Source organism: Ursus arctos, unplaced genomic scaffold (genome assembly GCF_023065955.2).
Source record: "Ursus arctos isolate Adak ecotype North America unplaced genomic scaffold, UrsArc2.0 scaffold_1, whole genome shotgun sequence".
NCBI classification, from domain to species: Eukaryota; Metazoa; Chordata; class Mammalia; order Carnivora; family Ursidae; genus Ursus; species Ursus arctos.
The window spans coordinates 28,592,720-28,604,726 of NW_026622763.1; positions in this window are offsets into that span (position 1 = coordinate 28,592,720).

Consider the following 12,007-nt stretch of genomic DNA (forward strand, 5'->3'; position numbering starts at 1 on the left):
GTTACATTTGTGACTGCAAATAATTCTTAGAAATGAATATTTCCCTGTTTTGCTCTTATACTAAACAAATCTGCAGCATGTTACTTTAAAAATGAAATAAAGCTTGTGTTCATAGTGACAGTCAATAACACTACAGCATAATAATCAATTGCTATTTGTAGCAGCAGGACTAGCAGTGGGGGCAGATCAGTGCAAATTACTGTCACTGTGTGCTGTCATGTATGCAGCCAGCCTGTAGAACCCAAGACAAACGATGCCCTATTCAATGGAATGAGACAGTACTTAGTCATACCTGCACAACAGCGACGGAATGCGGGCTGGCATCAACTGTAACAGGAAAGTGCATATAAATCTAAACCACTGATAGGTAAGAAAAATAAATTAATCCAGCTAAGAGTTCTGCTCCCAAGATTCAAAGTTAAATGCTCATACTTTTTTCTATGAGCTGGAAATTGGTGGATTACAGGTGTCGAGGGATCTACAAAAAGGTTAGATGGCTTTTTAGTGAACACCAGAGAAGTCTGTGCTGTACTTTATGCCAACACTGCAGAGAGATGACTCTGAAACCAGGTTATTGAGTGTAAATCACTTGCTATGGCCAATTCTAATGACAAATTTAAATGATAATTTATTTCTCATACAAATAAGTAACAACCAAGAAGGGAAACAGCCGTGTTTGTCAATATCATTGATCATTGAACTATTTTTCTTAATGAAATCTTATTTTTATATTTAATTCAAAGGAAGAATGGAAGTCTCTGGTCTATCTTTGGGAAACCTGTAAATCTTTTCATCAAACCAAGCAGGTAATTTTGAAGCCAAAACTACTGACTTTTTACCTTAGTCTCTGTTTGATGAATCAGGCCATTCGCCTTTTCTTTTGAGGGCAGGTAATACAGAGAGGTAATGCGGGGAGTGGAAGGGAGAGGGAAGGAGTATATTCAAAATCTGCAAAGGAAACAAGTTGAGCGAATTGACAACACAGGAATCCCTCCATTTTTAACGCTTCCCAGTAGTTAATTAAGTTTGCCGAGAGGTATATTAACTCACTCAGGAGAAAAATACTTCAAATGTTACTTTGAATGGAATCAGGACCAGCTATGTAATTTACTGCACACTGTGTTAAACGAATCTGTGGTGCCTCTTGTTCAAAAATAATTAAGAATTTCAAGACAACAACAGCAGACCATTAAACCAAGTGAGGGGCCCTTCTTAGTGTGGGGACTCTCGCGACTACTCAGCCTTGTACACCCTTGATGGGATAGTTTATCTTCCTACACTTCAACCTCACCACAAACACTAGTCTAGTTTGGTTTATGTTACTTAACCAACCCTCGACAAATCGATCTCCAAAACCAAGATTGCAGGCTGAGAGCCTGCAGGCTGAAGTCGGCCCAGAGACGTATTTTGTTCAACCTGATGGGTGACTATTATGGGTCAAGACTGAGTGACAGCTGATCCCCTTGGAAGAGAATTCCTCTCTCAGTCCCCATTATTTCTTATTCTTTTACAATGAGCCATTTCACCCCTTACATTATCTGCCTAGCCCCTGTTAACATTTGAGTTTGCCTCCCATAAAATGGTTATGAAAATCTTGAGCCAGCGTTCCTTACTCCTAATAGCAGTGCAAATAATAGTAGTAAAAGCATCATGCTGATAAAGCTTCATGGATCTTAAGAAAATATTAGTTAAAGCACAAACAAGTTAATAGTATTGATGAAATGCATATTCTGTAAACTATGCTCTCAGGAAAAATTTGCATTAACTCAGTACCCCCTTTCATGAAAACCTGTTAGGAAGAAATGCCACTCACCACTTCACCCTGTTTCCTTCACTTATCTATATGGAAAAACCTCAAAAATTCACTTACCAATATGCTGAGCCATTTATAATTCTGAAATCACATTAAAAGCAAGTAACAAACACTGAGGGGGGTGGAGGGAGAAACACTTAAGTACAATTAAAAGAAATTGAAATGACCCTTAGATGCAAACTGTGAGGAATGAAAAATAGTAACTCTCTTCCCAAGTGAAATGACTTTCTCAAATATGTACATTATTTAGAAATGTGACAATTCACTTGATTGTTAAACATGCTGGCAATAAATTGCAGTTTCCCAAAAAGGGACCAAGTGACCTGAAAAACAATGCATTTAAGATTTAAGAACACATTTCTGCCAAATATGACTGTGCTTTCGATGTAGTGATTTCCTTATTGATAGCCCATTTATTAATGGCTTAAGTATATAACTCTGTCTTATAACTCCATCATGGGCAGAATCCGAATACAAACCCAATGTACATTTTTATTGGTTTCAACTTGCTAGAGTATTTTCAAGATAGGAAGTGTATGCTGATTTAATTGTGATTAGACCTAACTTGGCTTGAGCTCACATATAAGAAGATGAACAAATCCTAGAAGGTTATTTTTTGTTGTTTTAATCATCATATCTGACTATTCCTTCAGCTTCCCAGCTAATGAAATGAAAAACTTTGTATAAACTTTTGGTTTCTGCTGTATTTTACTGATAAAAACTGTTTGCCTTGTTTGAAGCATTTGGAAAGAAGAAGGCACACAGCAATACCCTTAAGTCAAGCTTATGCCACCGTCAGCCACTCTTTCTGAGATGTCAGGTCTATATAACTTCATATTGTAGTGCTTTGTTCTTTTCTTAGTTCTGCCTCTATACCCAAAACTGAAATTTTACTCAAAGAAATTTTTGCCATGTAAATCATCATGGATTAGAACTATCTTCAGGAGACTGCTTTTAAAATATTATCGGTATTTACTTGGCAGAGAACAGCTAGGGCTACTGCTACCATTATTATAACTTTCCAGAAGATGTCTTTTTTAATAATGAAAACTGTGCAAGGACTTCAACTTCCTCTGTTTGAAATATTCACCACGGAACTCAAACATTAAACCAAGTTAACTAAGTAAGTAGTTAAACCATGTTAGATGTGGGATTTTTTTTTTTTAACAGAATAAATTTTAGGTGGAGCACAGTGTGTCATAGAAAACGTATCCCAGGGAGAAATCTATCTCATAAGGGTGTGATTCACTTGCCCCAGGGGGACTATAACACCAGTACCACTAGCCCGTTTTCTGGGTAGTTTGCTCTTCGTGAAGTTGTCTAGATATTATCTACACTCCTTTCTTTATTGTTGTTTTTCTACATTGATCTCCTTTTACAATTGGTGAATTCCACATCATGTTTTTTTTTTTTTTGTAATATTGACACATCCCTTGAGGAAGAAATATGGTTTATAGAAACATAAATAAGAGTTGAACTTGGCAACAATGGATTAGCTCTAAACGGAAACATGATTTGCATACCCTCTATCATTATGTAGAGCCATCTGGAACAAAATGGGTCAGGGATGAGGCTGACTTTGTAATCCTGTGGTTGACTAACACACGCATTCACATGCCTGTTAAGTGTCAGGGCAACAATTTGCACTTATGCTTAAAAGTGCCCCAGCTCTTTCTATTGTGCCATGCTGTTTTTTCTCTAGGCTCTATGGGTGATAGGCCTCTGTGATTTAAAAGCCTTATTAATAAATAACCCACATTGATACTTTTGAGGATTTTTTAACTTGTATTGGAGGCAGGGTTTATAGAACTGGGAATTCAAAATAAAAATGGTTGCCATTTCCCTCATGATTCTGAAACAAAATTAAAACTGGAATCATTTTTGAATTCTAGGTTCTCAGGAAAAAAGCAAATACCATATTAAAAAAAAACAACTTTGATAGCAGAGATTTTTTGAAGTACCTTTTCCATGGTATCAAGGAATCCATTCGGATTGCCTGCAATTGTCCGAAGTTGAAATTTAGTAGAATCTTCTGAATCATGAGATAAATCCAGCCTTATTTTTTATATCTTTAGTGTAAAGAGTACTTTTAGCATTAAGTTTAATTATTTGAAATTCATTCAACAAAGTGTGTAAAGGAATAGTATACATACAACAACAGAATGACACGTCTTCTCCTCAATTTGCTTATAATGATTCATAAAGTACCTGTGTGATATTTCTCAGCCAACAAAAATATTAATTATATAGTTCTGTATACCTTTTGGATACACAGTAGTATAGAGCATTGAAAATAACACATACGGAGATAAAATCTCACAGTTACATTAAATAGCAGGTGCAAATATCAATCTCATGACTACCTCATATATGGAGTTTCTTTTGCATATGTGTACTTAAAAAATAAAATTCAAACTTGGTGTTATAACAACTTTGTCAATTAACTGATTGGACAATCTGTAATTTCATCACAAACTTTCCAAGTACTATAAACATCAGTTATTTTTGATGTTCTTTCTATGCTTTCTGCAAACTCCCATGTGAAATAAATAACAGTAAATTGAACTCCATCGTTTATTGGTAATCCTACTCCTTATAAATACAAAGAAAAAAAGAAACCTAGTAGAGCCCATTTATTTTATGTAGCATGTATATGATGGAGAGCAAATCAAGATTTTTGTTTTTATAGAATGCATTTATTTATTTGACAGAGAGTGAGAGAGAGAGAGAGAGAGCATAAGCAGGGGCAGTGGCAGGCAGAGGGAGAGGGAGAAGCAGGCTCCCCGCAGATCAGGGAGCCTGATGTAGGACTTGATCCCAAGGATCCTGGGATCATGACCTAAGCTGAAGGCAGACACAACTGACTGAGCCACCCAGGTGCCCTGAGCATATCAAGATTTTATTAAAATAGAAACTCACTTTGAAAGGTTCTTACAATGCTGACAGTATAGTCACAACTGTTTGTTCCAAAAAACACTGTGAAGAATTATAATGATATGAATTGTAAGAAATGCATTTAGCATTTAGCACCACTAAAGGTGGTGAAAATCTCTGGTTCTAATTTGTAAATCCTCTCCTACCTTTTTTTTTTTTTTTAAGATTTTATTTTTATATTTGTCGAGAGAGAGCATAAGCAGCTAGAGTGGGAGGCAAAGGGAGAAGCAGGCTCCCCACTGAGGAAGGAGCCCAATGTGGGACTCGATCCCAGGACTCTGGAATCATGACCTGCGCTGAAGGCAGATGCTTAACCAACTGAACCACCCTGGCATCTCCCATCTCCTGTCTTTATATTGGATTTTGTCACATGGATAGGTATAGTCGTATGGGGAAATAATGAGGTTGATTGGGTAGCAGCAACATCAAATAAAGAGAATGGATCTGAGTCAAGATTTAACTAAATAAAATGTGCTTGACATAGTTTTTACTAAGAAAAAGAAAACTAAATGGAAACCGTTTTACTAATATTATACTACTTAAAATTCTAATTATGAAAAATTTTAAGAAGACTGTCAAAAAGTGTATTGTGCTTCCCTGTCTTGAAATATAGTGGTTAATAAGTCCCCAAACCAGATGTTAAGGAGGAGAGACCAGAAACAAAGAAAGGCTGATGCCAGAGGAAAGGTTAAGAATAAAAATCAGAATAAAAATCAGGGCCAAAAATGCCCAAGAAAGGGAAGTCCCATTACAGACGAAACCCTGTGTTTGTGGGGGGAATCAGCAGGTATTCCCAATCCAAGGAAAGCCATGTCCATGAGGAAATGTTCAGCAGTTAAATCTAGGATTGAAGAAAGAAAGGAGATGTTTATTCTATGGTCACAAGCCAATTGGTTAGTGACAAGAATGGTGGCACCCAGATGTTCAAATTTGGCAATATGCCTAGTTATTATCCGATTGAAAATGCGCCTCAAAAGTTGTTGAACCACTGCAAACAAACAAACAAACAAACAAACAAAAAAACAACACTTTCTTCGTCAGCAGGTGAGAAACCTAAAAGATAGTGCTCCCGCCAGGACCATGCTGTTCATTCCCACTTATCACCACAGAGGCAAAAAGATGGTTTTCCTGAAGCAGCTGAATGGGCTTGCTACATGTGAATGGTGTCTGGTCCTCAGGTTAGTTTCTTTGTGTTGAATCCAAAAGAAATTTGTCATTGTCACCTCCGCCAAACTGATGTAAAAATCCCTGAAGATCTCATTGATGCCTCCTTCAAAAGAAGCTGCAATAAGCCCAGCCACCAAAAAGACGAGATCTTTAACACAGAAAAAGAGAAATACCAGGTTACAGAGGAGTGCGAGGTCTATTAGAAAGCTCTGGACTCTCAACTTACGTCAAAAATCAAAACTGCCCCTCAAGCTCCACAGCTATCTGTGTTCCAAGTTCTCTCTCCCAAATAGAGATGATCTTCATAAATTGGTGCTATTTCTAACAAACAATTAAAATAACTGAAACATTAAAAATACAGTACGGCTTTAAAAACCATTTATACCAGCATTTGTTTTCAGTTCAATTCTTTTATCTGAAGATTTTTTGGTACACAGAGTAAGCTTACATTTAAACAAAAATAAAATTTTTATTATAACCAGTTTTTCAAAATCTTTTCTCTTAAAATGAGATAACATTTTTGCCACTGACAAATGTGGTTCCCTATGCAAATTGTAATTACAGGTAATGAAGGAGTATTGTTTGTAAAGTAACTATTCAATAAAGGGGTACTAATTCAAAAGTCAATTAGGATCATTTTTTCCCAGAAATAAAAGTGATTTTTTAAAATACAATACTGGCTAGTTAAAGTCATAATACTATGGGCATATATGGAGTTTTCAATAAACCTGGATTTTATTTTTTATTTATCATATAGCAGGTGATCTGAATGTAAGGGTTAACAATTTTAAAAGACATTGATTCATCTATAGAAATAAGAATAGACACTAACAGATAAAATGTATATGTTCTATATGCAAGGAGATTTATGTTATGTGATTTAATAAATATTAATGACATATTACAGTTCTCTTGGTTTGGGGAAAAATCTAGTTTCCATACAATATAGATAGCTTGGAAAAAAGAGTAATGCCTGACTAATGGGGGACCCTGAGGGAGAAGGGACTGCCTGATATTTAGGAAATTACTGGAACTAGCACAGGGTTAGTTTATTAGTGTTTCAGTTTAAAAACTTAACAACCCTATATAAAACTTACAGGAAAATTGACAACCAACTATCCTACCACAAGAAAAGTGACTCATTTCTCGAAGATGCCCATTGAGATACTTTGCAGGCACTTAAGATTCATCAAATTGTAGCATTTGTAATATGGGAAAATAGCCTTCAAAAATAATCCTTCCTTTAAAATGGTGGCAATTGCCAAGGGCCTAATATAATTTGGCAAAAAGTGCCTTGTGTACTTCAATCAAGAGCTGATTTAATCTTATTACAAAACTATAATGGTTTTATTGAACTCCTATCTAGTCTCTATTGGTCTAGTCTTGTAGATGGAAAATTACGTCCCCTTCTTGTTCTCTTAACTTAAGATGTTTTGGAAATGGAAATTAAACTTTAAGTTATCAAAATAATATTGTAGTTGATTGTAACAACAAGAAAATTTTGAAGTTAAAGTAGATTAGTGGGAGAATGTCAATGAGGCTTCCCTGGAGAGCTTAAATGTTTCATGCCAATTATAATGGGGGCACTCTTCTCCCAAGGTTAGGGAAATAGTGTTTGTTTTGTATTGTCTTTGGCATCTCCAGAAAGCTCTCCTTCTACACACAATAGCATAATTCATCTGGCACCACTGTCTCACACAAGAATAGCTGTACACACCTATTTGAGAGATTGACCAGCTAAAAATAGGTAACTCTGATGAATATTTATACTCCAAAATGGAAAAAAAAATGCACCAATTAAAGGTTATGTATGATGCATATATCACTGGAAAATTTTGGAGATATCGTAAAAAAGGAACTGTAGAAGTTGAAAGCAAAGGGAGGATGAGTTTTGAGATTTCCCTAAGAGGTTATCCCTAGCTATCCCTCTGTGCAGTGAGGGACTTGAAGAATGACTGATTAATAGAAAAGATCCTGGTGAGCTTAGATGTCTTCACACACAATCTTTCAATCCCCAGGGTTGGCTCACTAAGCTCTCAACTTCAGTCACAAAACTGTCCTGGTCTTTGAAACAAAACCGTCCTGGCCTTTGGAAAAATACAGTGTCTCAGCATCAAACAAATATTTTTATTTGGAATATATGCCTCCCATAACTATGCTTAAGAGTTCCTTGAAATTAAATCTGTGGCTTATATTCCACATTTTAGGAGCTCAGTACTTGTCACACAAGAATACCCACTGCCATTCCCTCTGTGACAGAAATCGTTCTCCCCTTGATGCAATTCTCTTAGTGTTTAGAGATATGGTTTTGAACCTTAGTGCTTGTGGCTGGATTCCTGCTACTCATTCTTGGATCTACTGTTCCTGACAAGATCTCTGCTTGGAATTTTGCCAATTTCATGAGAAATTCATTGGTTTTTATCATTGAATCACTCAGATATGATTACCTAAAATTTATTATTTGAATCCTCAGTGGGTTCCAGGATCTGTGCTAAAATGTAGGGATATAGTAGTGATAAAACAGAATGTGCTATCTACCTCCCTGGGGCTTACAAGCTAGTGCGCAAGGCTGGCGTTAGACATGTGATGAGTATAGCGTTGGATGCTGCAAAGGGCCATGACATAGGGTTATGGATGTGTATGTCCAGATACCTACCCTAATCTGGAAGATTCAGGAATGGCTTCTGGTGAAACAATGTTTAAGCAGAGACCAGAAATAGGAATTTGCTAAGTGAAATGTGCAGAAGAACATTTAAGCAGAAACAGACACGTATATAAAGATCAAAAATACGGTGGATTAGAGAAAAATAAAAATCATGATGGCTGAACTGTAAATGGGGCTGTACCTGTTTGATTTTTTTTTTTTTTATTGCCCAGGAACTTGCCATGATTACCTGCCCTGCTTTATTTCCACTTATGTCCATTCCACTGTTCCTATTACATTGTTATCTGAGGCCATGGTATGAATATAAGGTACCTTTGAGGGTAATCAGCAAAGAAACAGGAATCAAAAGCAGAGTGTGGTGAGAAGCTAAATTAGGTGTTCTGAGTTAGCAGTACGTCAGTGGATTAGGTTTGCAGTGGGAAATGTTCTATAAAAAAGAATAGCCGGAGACCCTCACTGTGAGGGATAGAGTGGGCAATGCTGAGGACTTAAGAGAACTCACCATTAGTGAGGTTAGACCTTGTCAAGCTGAAGCAATCAGAGGAATGAATAGACAAAAATAACTGTTTCCAGTCATATCTTTGTTTGAAACAGAATGTTCACATTTAAGTTTAATATGTGTTTCTAAATTTATTCTTAACATATTTTTTCACGTTTCTTTAAAAGTTAAGAATGTCATTAAAATGTGGAGCTCAATCATGTAGTGTTGCCTGGGCCTTTCTGATTGTGATATTTAGATGAATACTTATGTTGTACATAAGCAATGGGACTCCTTGTCACTCATTTTCCTTGGTCGGAAGCGGGAGCTAGTAAGTGCACAATGTCACTCGGTGCTTACGCCCTTAAGTTCTTCAAACCAGCAGAGAAGTAGGTGTGGGAAGCAAGGGTGGAGTTACTCTTTCAGGTCTTCTCCAGGATTTCCGGGGCGAGACAGAGGATGCCTCCTGGAGCGGATGGGAGTTGCAGAACAACAGTGTGATTCAAATCATTAACGTGGACAGAAAGAGTTGGAGGCTAGAATAAGAGGCATATTAAGGAGGGAGAATAAGTTTGTCTCTGATCAAAGCTCAGCTCTCATCTTGAAGACTTCATGGTTATTTGCTATGTGTGATCATTTTAGCCTGCACAGACCTGTTCCATATTTGAATAGACTCAACTTAAGTCTTTTTCTAATCAGAAGGCGGATGAGTGAGCTCAAATACCAAATTTAGGAATAGTGGAGAATTCATCAAAACATTTCCACAAATTTGAATCAATCTGGGCCTCTTTGGTTATTTTAGGTTATTTATATAACTAATTTATATAACCTAATAAAAAGGTTATTTTATATAAGCTTTCGTATCGGAGAGAAACAAAGACACCACTCCAAACCTCTCCTTGAAGGGGTAGCAAGAAGGGTTAGGTTAAAGAAAAAAAAAAAAAAAAAAAAAGAGGGGTTAGGCAGCCTCCAGCCTTCAAAATGACCCCCAGTGATCCTCGTCTCATGTTGTGTGTGCCCTTTCGTAATGAACTCCCTCTGAGTGTGGGTAGACCTAGTGACTCACTTCTAAGAAAAAGAATATTGCAAAGATGTTGGGATGTTTCTCATAAGATCAAACATGCAATTAGCCAGCAATTGCACCACTGGGCATTTATTACAGAGAAATTGCAACTTCTGATCAAAAACCTGTACGCAAATGTGCAGAACAACTTTAATCATAATACTAAAAAACTGGCATCAATCCAGATGTCCTCCCACAGGTGGATGGTGACACGAGCAGTGTCACAGAGGTACTATGGAATATAAGTCAGCAATAATCAGAAACAAACTGTTGACATAAACAATTTGGAAGAATATCCAGAAAATTATGATGAGTAAAAAAGTCAACCACAAAAGGCTGCATACTGTATGATATGACAAAATTTTGAAATGACAAAATTACAGAAGTAAACAGAGTAGTGGATGCTAGGGATAAGGGGGACAGTAAGATGGGGAGAAAAAAGTGGGTCTGATTATAAAAGGACAACATAAGAGATAATTGTGTTGATAAAACCATTTGTTATCTTGAATGTGGTGGTGGATACAAAAATTTACCCGGATGATAAAATTGTGATGAATTCCACACACAGGCAATAAAGTATAAGTGAAACTGGAGAACTCTGAATTAGATTAACAGATTATGTCAATGTCCATAATCTGGATGTGACATTTCATTGTAGTTTTGCACTGGGGAAACTGGATAAAGGGTACACGAGATCTCTCTGCGGAATCGCTTACAAACTGCATGTCATTCTACAATACAAATTTCAATTAAAAAACTGATGGGATGTCACCTTTAAGATCAGCTTACAAAAAGACCTGTTACTTCTCTCTGTTTCTTGCTGTCTCTCTTTATCTCTGTCTCTGTCTGTCTCTCTTAGCCCTCGTTCTGGGGGACACCAGCTGCTGTGTTGTGAGTAGTCCTATGTGAAAGCACATACATCAAAAATGTACGTCTCCAGCCAACAGCCAGCAAGAGCCAGTGTCCCACGAACAGCTCCATAAGTCATTTTAGAAATAGATCTTCAGAGGTCTGCCAACAGCCATGGGAATGAGCTTGACCGAAGAAGCTCCCTCCGTCAAACTTCGGGGTGACTGCAGCCCATGGCCATTTCCTGAACGCGGCCTTATGAGTGACCCTGAGCTGAGGGACCCGGATAAGCCGAGTCAGGGTTCATGGCCGCAGGAACTGTGAGACACTGAACAATTGTTGTTTAAAGCGGCTGAGTTTTGGGGTAATCTGTTAGGCAGTAGAGGATAACAAAGGGAAGAATCACACAACTGAGAGTGACAGATCCTAGAAGTTGTCTTCATTAGGTTTTCACAGTGTCTGACAGGATGGCAGGGCCCCCATTCTCCCTCTTCTCTTCAGCCGCACCTGTAAACACAAACAAGCAAGCAGCAGCCCCATGGGAGTGTACTCTGTCTGCTCCAACCCTACTCCATCCTGCTTTTAGCCCGCAAGGCTGACAGGTGGGGCTCCCCTGCTCCTTGGTTTTTGGGGGTTGGTTCCGTGGGAAACAGTCTCAGGAGATTGGAGGGAAGGGGGAGAGTGAAGTTAGGGTCCTATTTTTTGGCTCCCTTCCTGAAAGGTCACCTCGAACAGGCCATATGGATGGAGCAGCCTGGGGGCCTGGACTCCGGACTCTCCCTCTTCTGTTCTGCTCCGCTCAGGGCCAGGGGCGAGTCATATCTCTGGCGCTGTCAGGGCTGAGTTCTTGCACTAGCCCTGTGCTTGCACTCCGCTCCGAGCCCACACCTCTGTCAAGTCACTGGCCAAGCATCCCACCTTCGTAATGCCGTCTGCTCTTTAGTGAGACTCATTGGTGTTTCCATCTGACTCCCCTTTTTCTACCTTTGGCCCCTTCCCTTCCACCAAAAGACCTGTTTCACCTTTGCTTTTCCCTGG